Genomic DNA, 13,643 nt, shown 5'->3' on the forward strand with positions numbered 1-13,643 from the left:
AGTTGAATTACTGTATGACCCAACAATCCCACTACTGAGTATACATACAAAAGATACGAAAAAAAATGAAATCATTATTTCAATGAGACATCTACACTCATATGTTCATTGTAGCATTATTTATCAAATGTGATATATATGTGGGTGAAAGTGAAAGTGAAGTCACTCAGTCGTGTCCGACTCTTTGTGACCCCATGGACTGTAGCCTACCAGGCTCCTCCCTCCATGGGATTCTCCAGGCAAGAGTACTGGAGTGGGTTGCCATTTCCTTCTCCAGGGGATCTTCCCAACCCAGGGATCGAACCGGGGTCTCCTGCATTCCAGGCAGACGCTTTAACCTCTGAGCCACCAGGGAAGCCCATATGTGGGTATACATATGTAAATACATACATATAAATTGTATGTTATTTAGCCTTATAAAAGAAGAAAATCTTGCCCTTGTTACAACATTGGTGACTTGGAGGATATTATAAAATATCTTAAATGAAATAAGCCAGAGACAGAAAAACAAATACTGCATGACTTCACTTATATGCGGACTCTAAAACCATAGAACACACAGAATCAGACAGTAGAACACTTATTTCCAGGGACTGGGGGGTGGGGAGATGGGGAGATGCTGGTCAAAGATTACAAACATTCAGTTATAAGATTAGTAATTTCTAGAGATCTAACATACAATATGGTGACAATGATGATATTTAATAATTATTGTTTTAGGCACTAAGTCACGTCTGACTCTTTTGTGACCCCATGGGCTGTAGCTCACCAGGCTCCTCTGTCTGTGGGATTTCCCAGGCAAGAACAGTGGAGTGGGTTCCCTTTTCCTTCTCCAGGGGACCTTCCCAATGCAGGGATCAAATCGGAATCTCCCACATTGACAAGCGAATTCTTTACCACAGAGCCAACTGGGAAGCCCTATATTTAATAATACTTGATTGTATACTTGAAATTTGCTGAGAGAGTAGACCTAAATTATTGTCACTACACACACACAAAAAAATGGTAACTAAAAGAAAACAAGTTTAAAAGATGTTGAGATGGGGGGCGATCCTAAGATAGTGGAGGAATAGAATGGGGAGACCACTTTCTCCCCCCACAAATTCATCGAAAGATCATTTGAACACTGAGCAAATTCCACAAAACAACTTCTGAATGCTGGCAAAGGATACCAGGCACCCAGAAAGGCAGCCCATTCTCTTCGAAAGGAGGTATGGCAAAATATAAAAGATAAAAAGAGAGACAAAGGAGTTAAGGATGGAGACCCATCCTGGGGAGGGAGTCATGAAGGAGGAGAAATTTCCAAACACCAGGAAATCCTCTCACCGGTGGGTCTGTGGGGAGTTTTGGAATCTTGGAGGGCAACATAACTGGGAGGAGAAAAAAAGAACCCATAGATTACACGCCTAGCCACGACTCCCAGTGGAGAGGCAGCCCAGAAGCTCGCATCCACCAGCAGCAAGGGAGGGCTGAACAGGGAGGCACGGGCTGGATGCATAGGGTGGGGAACAGGCCTGAATGCCCTGAGAACAACCTGAGGGAGCTAACGTGAGACAGCAACCCAAACTGTGGGAATAACCAGAGACGAAAAAAAGAGAGAGAGAAGAAGAAGAAAAAAAAAACTTTCCCGCAAAAAGCTCTGAGGCGCAGCCTGGCCCGCTCACAGAACAAAGGACTGAGCGAATACCAGAGGAGAGCTAGCCAGCTGTGGACAGGCCCCTCCCCTCGCCGGAGGCAGAGAGGCAGACAGCTACAGCCAAAGCCAGAAGGCAAGGGCAATCTCAGCCGCAGAGATGGCCTCCTCCACCAATCTGTGAGTAGGCTCCCAATTACTAACGAAGTCTTCCTGGGATCCTGGATGGTTGGCATCCACCAGGAGGGTCGCAGTCAGAGATCAGCTCCCCAGAGGAGACACACGGCACACCTGAGATGACGCTCTTGTGGTGCACCCAGGAAACCGAGCGGCTGGGACTGGGGAGGTGATAAGATGCACCGCCCAGCTGGGAGAGTGCGCTCGACAAGCACCTGGTCACCTGAGCTGCTTGGACCTGGGAAGGGCACAAAATGCAGGCCCAACCAAGTCTGTGTCTTTGTGGAGTACTCGAGAACCTGAACCTGAGTGGCTTAGACCTGGGAAGTGCATGCAACCCAGAGCCTGCTTTAGACAGTTCCCCTGCAGAGCAACCTGGAGCCTGAGCAGTATAGCCAGGGAAAGCACACACGCAGTGAGCAGGGGCAAACCCAGTGTGGCCCAGACACCGCAAGCACTCCCCACACACGCCAGTGCTATTTGTTTGCAGTGTTCCTCCCCACCCCCCCCACCCCGCCCCACCACAGCACAATTGAACAAGTTAGCCTAAATAAGTGATCACCTTCGCCCCTTGTGTTAGGGTGGAAATTAGACACTGAAGAGACTTGCAAACAGAGGAAGCCAAAATAAACAAAGAAGAGGGAACTGCTCTGGAAGTGACAGGTGCAACAGATTAAAACCCTGTAGTTAGCACTGACTACACTGGAAGGGGCCTATAGACCTTGAGAAGAAGTATAAGCTGGAACAAGGAACTATCTGAAACTGAACTGACCCCACACTGCCCTCAACGGCTTCAGAGAAATTCCTAGATATATTTTACTATTAACATTTTTTTATTTTTTATTTTTAAGTTCCTTATTACTCCTTTAATTTTCATTTTTACAACCTACTATTACCTTGAAAAAAATACCTTATTTTTAAAGCAAATTTCACATATATATATTTTATAATTTTTGTGTTTTTTTTTTAATTGTATTTTCGAGAGTCTAACCTGTCCTCTAGATTTTTCATCTTTGTTTTTGATTTTTGTTATCAATTTTGTACCTTTAAGAATCCAGTCTTCAGTACCCATTTTTACTTAGTGTGATTACTGGCTTGATTGCTCTTTCCCCTTTTTGACTCGTTTTTCTCCTCCAGGTCACCTCTATCTCCTTCCTCTCCCTTTTCTTCTTTACCCAACTCTGTGAATTTTGGGGGGTGCTCCAGGCTGTTGAGAACACTTAGGGAACTGATTGCTGGCTAGATTTGCCTCTCTCCTTTTGACCTCCCATCTTCTCCTCCTGGTCACCTCTATCTCCTTCCTCCCTCTTCTCTTCCCTATGTAACTCCATGAACCTCTCTGAGGGGTCCAGACTGTGGAGATCACATAGGGAATTGATTACTGGCTAGATTGCTCTCTCCCCTTTTGATTCCCCCTCTTCTCCTCCTGTTCACCTCTATCTCCTTCTTCCCTCTTCTCTTCTCCATGTAACTCTGTGAACCTCTCTGGGTGTCCCTCACGTGGAGAATCTTCTCACCATTAACCTAGATGTTTTATCATTGGTGCTGTATGGATGGAGAAGTCTCGAGGCTACTGTAAAAATAAGACTGAAAGCCAGAGGCAGGAGGCTCAAATCCAAAACTTGTGAACACCAGAAAACTTTTGACTCCAGGGAAATTAATCAACAAGAGCTCATTCAAAAAGCCTCCATACCTACACTGAAACCAAGCTCCACCCAACAAGTTTCGGAGCAAGACCCACAAAGCTAATTGGAACATAACCCTGAGCATTAAAATACAGGCTACCAAAAGTCACACCAAACCCACAGACACCTCAAAATTCACTACCGGACACTTTATTGCACTCCAGAGAGAGGAAATCCAGCTCCACCCATCAGAACACTGACACAAGCTTCCCTAACCAGGCAACCTTGGTAAGCCACTCATCCAACCCCACCCACAGGGAGGAAAATCCACAATAAAGGGGAACCACAAACTGCCAGCATACAGAAAGACCACCCCAAACACAGCAATCTAAACAAGATCAAAAGGCAGAGAAATATTCATCAGGTAAAGGAACATGACAAATGCCCACCAAGCCAAACAAAAGAGGAGGAGATAGGGAGTCTACCTCAAAAAGAAATCAGAATAATGATAGTAAAAGTGACCCAAAACTTTGAAAACAAATGGAGTTACAGATAAATAGTCTGGAGTCAAGGTTTGAGAAGATGCAAGAAATGTTTAACAAGGACCTAGAAGAAATAAAAAAGAATCAGTCAATAATGAATAATGCAATAACTGAGATCAAAAACACTCTGGAGGAAACCAACTGTAGAATAACTGAGGCAGAAGATAGGATAAGTGAGGTGGAAGATAGAATGGTGGAAATAAATGAAGCAGAGTGGAAAAAAGAAAAAAAGAATTAAAAGAAATGAGGACAACCTCAGAGACCTCTGGGACAATGTCAAACACCCCAACATTTGAATCATAGGAGTCCCAGAAGAAGAAGACAAAAAGAAAGGCCATGAGAAAATACTTGAGGAGATAATAGTTGAAAACCTCCCTAAAACGGGGAAGGAAATTGCCACCCAAGTCCAAGAAACCCAGAGAGTCCCAAAAAAGGTAAAACCAAGGTGAAACACTCCAAGACACATATTAATCAAAATAATCAAGATTAAACACAAAGAACAAATATTAAAAATAGCAAAGGAAAAACAACAAATAACACACAAGGGGATTCCCATAAGGATAATAGCTGATCTTTCTATAGAAACTCTTCAGGTCAGAAGGGAATGGCAGGACATACTTAAAGTGATGAAAGAGAAAAACCTACAACACAGATTATGCTACCCAGCAAGGATCTCATTCAAATATGAAGGAGAAATCAAAAGCATTACAGGCAAGCAAAAACTGAGAGAATTCACCACCACAAAACCAGCTCTTCAACAAATGCTAAAGGAGCTTCTCTAGACAGAAAACACAGAAAAGGTTTATAAACTCAAACCCAAAACAACAAAGTAAATGGCAACAGGATCATACTTATCAATAATTACCTTAAATGTAAATGGGTTGAATGTTCCAACCAAAAGACAAAGACTGGCTGATTGGATACAAAAACAAGACCCCTATATATGTTGTCTACAAGAGACCCACCTAAAAACAAGGGACACATACAGACTGAAAGTGAAGGGCTGGAAAAAGATATTTCATGCAAATAGAGATCAAAAGAAAGAAGGAGTAGCAATACTCATATACGATAAAATACACTTTGAAATAAAGGCCCTAAAAAGAGACAAAGAAGGAAATTACATAATGATCAAAGGATCAATCCAAAAAGAAGATATAGCAATTATAAATATATATGCACCCAACATAGGAGCACTACAATATGTAAGGCAAATGCTAATAAGTATGAAAAGGGAAATTAACAATAACATAATAGTGGAAGACTTTAATACCCCACTCACACCTATGGATAGATCAACTAAACAAAAAATTAACAAGGAAACACAAACTTTAAATGATACAATGGACCAGTTAGACCTAGTTGATATCTATAGGATATTTCACCCCAAAACAATGAATTTCACCTTTTTCTCAAGTGTACCCAGAAACTTCTCCAGGATAGATCACATCCTGGGGCTAAATCTAGCCTTAGTGAATTTTAAAAAATTGAAATCATTCCAAGCATCTTTTCTGATCACAGTGTGGTAAGATTAGATGTCAACTACAGGAAAAAACATTTAAAACACAAACATATGGAGGCTGAACAACACGCTGCTGAATAACCAACAAATCACAGAAGAAATCAAAAAAGAAATCAAAATATGCATAGAAACGAAGGAAAATGAAACCACAAAAAAACAAAACCTATGGGATTCAGTAAAAGAAGTGCTAAGGGGAAGGTTCATAGCAATACAATCTTACCTCAAGAAACAAGAGAAAAATTATATAAATAACCTAACCTTCCCCTAAAGCAACTAGAAAAAGAAGAAATGAAGAACCTCAGGGTTAGTAGAAGGAATGAAATCATAAAAAGCAAGGCAGAAGTAAATGAAAAAACAAACAAAGGAGACCATAGCAAAAATCAACAAAGTTAAAAGCTGGTTCTTTGAGAAGATAAATAAAACAGACAAATCATTAGGCAGACTAATCAGGAAAAAAAGGAACAAGAATGAAATCAACAAAATTAGAAATAAAAATGAAGAAATCACAGCACACAACACAGAAATACAAAGGATCATAAGTGACTACTTATCAGCAACTATATGCCAATAAAATGCACAACTTGGAAGAAATGGCCAAATTCTTAGAAAAGTATGACTTTCCAAAACTGAACCAGGAAGAAATAAAAAACCTTAACAGACCCATCACAAACATGGAAAACAAAAGTATAATAAAAAATCTTCCAACAAGCAAAAGTCCAGGACCAGAGAGCTTCATAGCTGAATTCTATCAAAAATTTCAAGAAGAGCTAATACCTATCCTACTCAAACTCTTCCAGAAAGTTGCAGAGGAAGGTAAACTTCCAAACTCATTCTATGAGGCCACCATCACCCTAATACCAAAATCTGACAAAGATGCCACAAAAAAAGAAAACTACAGGCCATTATCACTGATGAACATAGATGCAAAAATCCTTAACAAAATTCTAGCAAACAGAATCCAACAACACATTAAAAAGATCATGACACATCATGACCAAAAGGGCTTTATTCCAGGGATGCAAGGATTCTTCAACATTTGTAAATCAATCAATGTGATACACCACATTAACAAATTGAAAGATAAAAAACATATTATTATCTCAATAGATGCAGAGAAAGCCTTTGACAAAATTCAACATCCATTTATGATAAAAAAAAAAAAGCCCTCCAGAAAGCAGGACTAGAAGAAACATACCTCAACATAATACATGCTATATCTGACACCCCACAGCAAACATTATCCTCAAGGGTGAAAAATTGAAAGCATTTCCCCTAGAGTCAGGAACAAGACAAGGGTGCCCACTCTCATCACTACTATTCAACATAGTTTTGGAAGTTTTGGCCACAGCAATCAGAGCAGAAAAAGAGATAAAAGGAATCCAGATTGGAAAAGAAGAAGTAAAACTCTCACTGTTTGCAGATGACATGATCCTCTACATAGAAAACCCTAAAGGCTCCACCAGAAAATTACTGGAGCTAATCAATGAATATAGTAAAGTTGCAGGATATAAAATCAACACACAGAAATCCCTTGCATTCCTATACCCTAACAATGAGAAAACAGAAAGAGAAATTAAGGAAACAATTCCATTCACCATGGCAATGAAAAGAATTAAACACTTAGAAATATATCTGCCTAATGAAACAAAAGACCTATATATAGAAAACTATAAAATACTGATGAAAGAAATCAAAGAGGACACAAATAGATGGAGAAATATACCATATTCATGGATTGGGAAAATCAATATAGTGAAAATGAGTATACTACCCAAAGCCATCTATAGCTTCAATGCAATCCCTATCAAGCTACCAATGGTATTTTTCACAGAACTAGAACAAATAATTTCACAATTTGCATGGAAATACAAAAAACCTCGAATAGCCAAAGCAATCCTCAGAAAGAAGAATGCAACTGGAGGCATCAACCTGCCTGACTTTAGGCTATACTACAAAGCTACAGTCATCAAGACACTATGGTACTGGCACAAAGACAGAAAAATAGATCAATGGAACAAAATAGAAAGCCCAGAGATAAATCCATGCACCTATGGACATCTTATCTTTGACAAAGGAGGCAAGAATATAGAATGGAGAAAAGACAATCGCTTTAACAAGTGGTACTGGGGAAATGCAAAAGAATGTTCAACCTACCGCACAATTGCACTCATCTCACATGCTAGTAAAGCAATGCTCAAAATTCTCCAAGCCAGGCTTCAGGAATACGTGAACCGAGAACTTCCTGATGTTCAAGCTGGTTTTAGAAAAGGCAGAGGAACCAGAGATCAAATTGCCAACATCCGCTGGATCATGGAAAAAGCAAGAGAGTTCCAGAAAAACATCTATTTCTGCTTTATTGACTATGCCAAAGCCTTTGACTGTGTGGATCACAATAAACTGTGGAAAATTCTGAAAGAGATGGGAATACCAGACCACCTGACCTGCCTCTTGAGAAATCTGTATGCAGGTCAGGAAGCAACAGTTAGAACTGGCCATGGAACAACAGACTGGTTCCAAATAGGAAAAGGAGTATGTCAAGGCTGTATATTGTCACCCTGCTTATTGAACTTATATGCAGAGTACATCATGAGAAACGCTGGACTGGAAGAAACACAAGCTGGAATCCAGATTGCTGGGAGAAATATCAATAACCTCAGATATGCAGATGACCACCACCCTTATGGCATAAAGTGAAGAGGAGTTAAAAAGCCTCTTGATGAAAGTGAAAGAGGAGAGTGAAAAAGTTGGCTTAAAGCTCAACATTCAGAAAACGAAGATCATGGCATTCGGTCCCATCACTTCAAGGGAAATAGGTGGGGAAACAGTGGAAACAGTGTTAGACTTTATTTTCTTGGGCTCCCAAATCACTGCAGATGGTGACTGCAGCTATGAAATTAAAAGACGCTTACTCCTTGGAAGAAAAGTTATGAGCAACCTAGATAGTATATTCAAAAGCAGAGACATTACTTTGCCAACTAAGGTCCGTCTAGTCAAGGCTATGGTTTTTTCCAGTGGTCATGTATGCATGTGAGAGTTGGACTGTGAAAAAGGCTGAGTGCTGAAGAATTCATGCTTTTGAACTGTGGTGTTGGAGAAGACTCTTGAGAGTCCCTTGGACTGCAAGGAGATCCAACCAGTCCATTCTGAAGGAGATCAGCCCTGGGATTTCTTTGGAAGGAATGATGCTAAAGCTGAAACTCCAGTACTTTGGCCACCTCATGCGAAGAGTTGACTCATTGGGAAAGACTCTGATGCTGGGAGGGATTGGGGGCAGGAGGAGAAGGGGACAACCAAGGATGAGATGGCTGGATGGCATCACCGACTCGATGGACGTGAGTCTGAATGAACTCTGGGAGATGGTGATGAACAGAGAGGCCTGGCGTGCTGCAATTCATGGGGTCACAAAGAGTCAGACACGACTGAGCAACTGAACTGACTAACTGACTGGGAAAACTGGTCAACCACTTGTAAAAGAATGAAACTAGAACACTTTCTAACACCATGCTGCTGCTGCTGCTAAGTCGCTTCAGTCGTGTCTGACTCTGTGCGACCCCATAGACGGCAGCCCACCAGGCTCCCCCATCCTAGGGATTCTCCAGGCAAGAACACTGGAGTGGGTTACCCACTCCACTGTAGCCCACCAGGCTCCTCCATCCATGGAATTTTCCAGGCAAAGGTACTGGAGTGGGGTGCCATTGCCCTCTCTGACACGATACACAAAAATAAACTCAAAATGGATTAAAGATCTAAATGTAAGATCAGAAACTATAAAACTCCTAGAGGAAAACATAGGCAAAACACTCTCTGGCATGAATCACAGCAGGATCCTCTTTGATCCACCTCCCAGAGTAATGGAAATAAAAGCAAAAATAAACAAATGGGACCTATTTAAACTTAAAAGCTCTAGCACAATGAAGGAAACTCTAAGCAAGGTGAAAAGACAGCCTTCAGAATGGGAGAAAATAATAGCAAATGAAGAAACTGACAAAGAAGTAATCTCAAAAATATACAAGCAACACCTGCAGCTCAATTCCAGAAAAATAAACGAGCCAATCAAAGAACTAAACAGACATTTCTCCAAAGAAGACATACAGATGGCTAACAAACACATGAAAAGATGCTCAACATCACTCATTTTCAGAGAAATGCAAACAAATATCACATTGAGGTACCATCTCATGGAGGTCAGAATGGCTGCTATCAAAAAGTTTACAAACAATAAATGCTAGAGAGGGTGTGGAGAAAAGGGAGAACCCTCTTACACTGTTGGTGGGAATGCAAACTAGTACAGCCATTATGGATAACAGTGTGGTGATTCCTTAAAAAACTGGAAATAGAACTGCCATATGGCCCAGCAATCCCACTGCTGGACATACACACCGAGAAAACCAGAATTGAAAGAGAGACATGTACCCCCATGTTCATCACAGCACTGTTTACAATAGCCAGGACATGGAAGCAACCTAGATGTCTATTGGCAGATGAATGGATAAGAAAGCTGTGATACATATACACAGTGGATTATTACTCAGCTATTAAAAACAATGCATTTGAATCAGTTCTAATGAGGTGGATGAAACTGGAGCCTATTATACAGAGTGAAGTAAGTCAGAAAGAAAAACATCAATACAGTATATTAGCGCATACAGATGGAATTTAGAAAGATGATAATGATGACCCTATATGTAAGATAGCAAAAGAGACAGAGATGTAAAGAACAAACTGTTGGACTCTGTGGGAGAAGGCAAGGGTGGGATGATTTGACAGAAAAGCATTGAAACATTTATATTATATGTGAAGTAGATCACCAGTCCAGGTTGTGTCCTGCATATCTGAGGTTATTGATATTTCTCCCGGCAATCTGGATTCCAGCTTGTGTTTCTTCCAGTCCAGCGTTTCTCATGATGTACTCTGCATATAAGTTCAATAAGCAGGGTGACAATATACAGCCTTGACATACTCCTTTTCCTATTTGGAACCAGTCTGTTGTTCCATGGCCAGTTCTAACTGTTGCTTCCTGACCTGCATACAGATTTCTCAAGAGGCAGGTCAGGTGGTCTGGTATTCCCATCTCTTTCAGAATTTCCCACAGTTTATTGTGATCCACACAGTCAAAGGCTTTGGCATAGTCAATAAAGCAGAAATAGATGTTTTTCTGGAACTCTCTTGCTTTTTCCATGATCCAGCAGATGTTGGCAATTTGATCTCTGGTTCCTCTGCCTTTTCTAAAACCAGCTTGAACATCAGGAAGTTCGGGGTTCACATATTGCTGAAGCCTGGCTTGGAGAATTTTGAGCATTACTTTACTAGCATGTGAGATGAGTACAACTGTGTGGTACTTTGAGCATTCTTTAGCATCGCCTTTCTTTGGAATTGGAGTGAAAACTGACCTTTTCCAGTCCTGTGGCCACTGCTGAGTTTTCCAAATTTGCTGGCATATTGAGTGCAGCACTTTCACAGCATCATCTTTCAGGATCTGAAACAGCTCACCTGGAATTCCATCACCTCCACTAGCTTTGTTCGTAGTGATGCTTTCTAAGGCCCACTTGACTTCACATTCCAGGATGTCTGGCTCTAGATGAGTGATCACATCATCATGATTATCTGGGTCGTGAAGATCTTTTTTGTACAGTTCTTCTGTGTATTCTTGCCACCTCTTCTTAATATCTTCTGCTTCTGTTAGGTCCATACCATTTCTGTCCTTTATTGAGCCCATCTTTGCAGGAAATGTTCCCTTGGTATCTCTAATTTTCTTGAAGAGATCTCTAGTCTTTCCCATTCTGTTGTTTTCCTCTATTTCTTTGCATTGATTGCTGAAGAAGGCTTTCATATCTCTTCTTGCTATTCTTTGGAACTCTGCATTCAGATGCTTACATCTTTCCTTTCCTCCTTTGCTTTTTGCTTCTCTTCTTTTCACAGCTATTTGTAAGGCCTCCCCAGACAGCCATTTTGCTTTCTTGCATTTCTTTTCCATGGGGATGGTCTTGATCCCTGTCTCCTGTACAATGTCACGAACCTCATTCTATAGTTCATCAGGCACTCTATCTATCAGATCTAGGCCCTGAAATCTATTTCTCACTTCCACGGTATAATCATAAGGGATTTGATTTAGGTCATACCTGAATGGTCTAGCAGTTTTCCCTATTTTCTTTAATTTGAGTCTGAATTTGGTAATAAGGAATTCATGATCTGAGCCACAGTCAGCTCCTGGTCTTGTTTTTGTTGACTGTATAGAGCTTCTCCATCTTTGGCTGCAAAGAATATAATCAGTCTGATTTCGGTGTTGACCATCTGGTGATGTCCATGTGTAGAGTCTCCTCTTGTGTTGTTGGAAGAAGGTTTGCTATGACCAGTGCATTTTCTTGGCAAAACTCTATTAGTCTTTGCCCTGCTTCATTCCGCATTCCAAGGCCAAATTTTGCCCAGCCTTTGATTTTAGCACCTTAAAACCCATCAGACTTCTGTCTTCCAGAACTGTAAGATAATAATTTGTGTAATTATTTGATAGTAATTTACTATAGTAGCAATAGAAAACTAATACATTATAGTTTGATATAAATATATAAAATGCCTATAAATATTTTATAGAGTAAATTTATATACAATATATAAAGATGTACACTGAGAAGTATCACCCACACCCTGACACCATCCACTCATTTCAACTTAAGCCCTATAAATAACTTTTTTTACTAATTTCTTGTTCATTCCTCCAGTGTTCCTTTAAGTAAATATGAGTATTTATCCCAATTACCTCCTTCATTACACAAATGCAACGTACTATACATACTGTACCAAACTTAACTTTTTTTCAATGAATGACATAAACATAGATAAGTAAATTAACTGTAGTAATAATCCAGTGTACGTTAGTCACGCGATCATTTCTTTTTTTTAGTATAAATTTATTTATTTTAATTGAAGGCTAATTACCTTACAATATTTAGTGGTTTTGCCATTTCTGACTCTTTGCAACCCCATGGACTGTAGCCCACCAGGCTCCTCTGTCCATGGAATTTTCCAGGCAAGAATACTGGAGTGGTTTGCCATTTTCTCCTCCAGGAGATCTTCCCGACCCAGGGATTGAACCCACATCTCTTGCATCTCCTGCACTGGCAGGTAGATTTTTTACCACTAGTGCCACCTGGGAAGCCTATACAGAAGAATAATGTATATCAAACTATTCATAATAGTTATTTGGGTATTTTATAAAACTACCATAATAGTTATTTGGCGGTTTGTGATTATGAGGGACTTTCTATATTAAATTCTTATGTAGTATTCAAATTTTTATAATATGAATATCACTGTAATCAGGAGAAAATTAAAGATGTATATTTTAAAATATTCTAACCCCCATATATTTTACTAGTCATGGTTCTTGAATAGAAACATTAGGGTTGACTCTGGTTAACTGTAGCAGAAATTAAATCACTAGATGTGGCAGAGTCATTTACTGTTTGCTGAATATCCATGAGCTCACCCATATTTCCAGTTCTTTTAGAGTTATATGGGGCCATGTACTTAGTTCTGGCCAATGGGCTGTACATTGAAGAAGTGGTGCTCAACTTCCTGCTCTCTCTTCTTCTGCTATGGCAACCAGGGGCTAGAGGACACAGCCACAAGATGTCAGCCTGTACCCCTGAGTTAACTCTTGGAAAGGAGCTGTCTTAAAAAGCCACTGGACTTGAAACAGATTTTGCACGTGCAAAAAATAAACTTGTGTGTATTAAGTCATTGAGATTTGGGGGTTATTTATTATCAAAGCATAAGCCACCCTACCACAATGAGTACTAGAAATGAGCATTAGGTAATCAATCCACAGCTTCCATGAGAGGCCTGGAGAACCAGGCAAGATCAGGAACCAAGAGTGGCATAACATGACACAGTAAAGATTTTGCTGCAGGAATGGTCTGGTAGAATGATGTTACTGCTCCCATTGTCAGCTAACACTTGCCATTATGGATTAATCCTGTTGTCCCTTGACTATTACTGACTTATGTTTCACCTCCTTGACTTAATTGAAGCTTTCTTCACCCCTGAAAAGTGGAAATCTGCTCAATCTGCTCTTCTCTAGCCAATAATATCCTCAATCATATGCCTTGTCATCCTTCTATCACAGCCCGAACCCTGAATGAATATAATTA

The 13,643-nt window shown here is 40.3% G+C and overlaps 1 non-coding gene across 1 annotated transcript; it reads right to left on the bottom strand.

Annotated features, from left to right (window-relative positions):
• Window positions 1-283: 283 nt before the first annotated feature.
• TRNAS-GGA (transfer RNA serine (anticodon GGA)) lies at window positions 284-355 on the bottom strand. The gene has a single exon. It is a non-coding gene; the product is annotated as a tRNA-Ser (tRNA).
• Between the last annotated feature and the right edge of the window lie 13,288 nt (window positions 356-13,643).

Source organism: Ovis canadensis, chromosome X (genome assembly GCF_042477335.2).
Source record: "Ovis canadensis isolate MfBH-ARS-UI-01 breed Bighorn chromosome X, ARS-UI_OviCan_v2, whole genome shotgun sequence".
In the NCBI taxonomy this organism is placed as follows: Eukaryota; Metazoa; Chordata; class Mammalia; order Artiodactyla; family Bovidae; genus Ovis; species Ovis canadensis.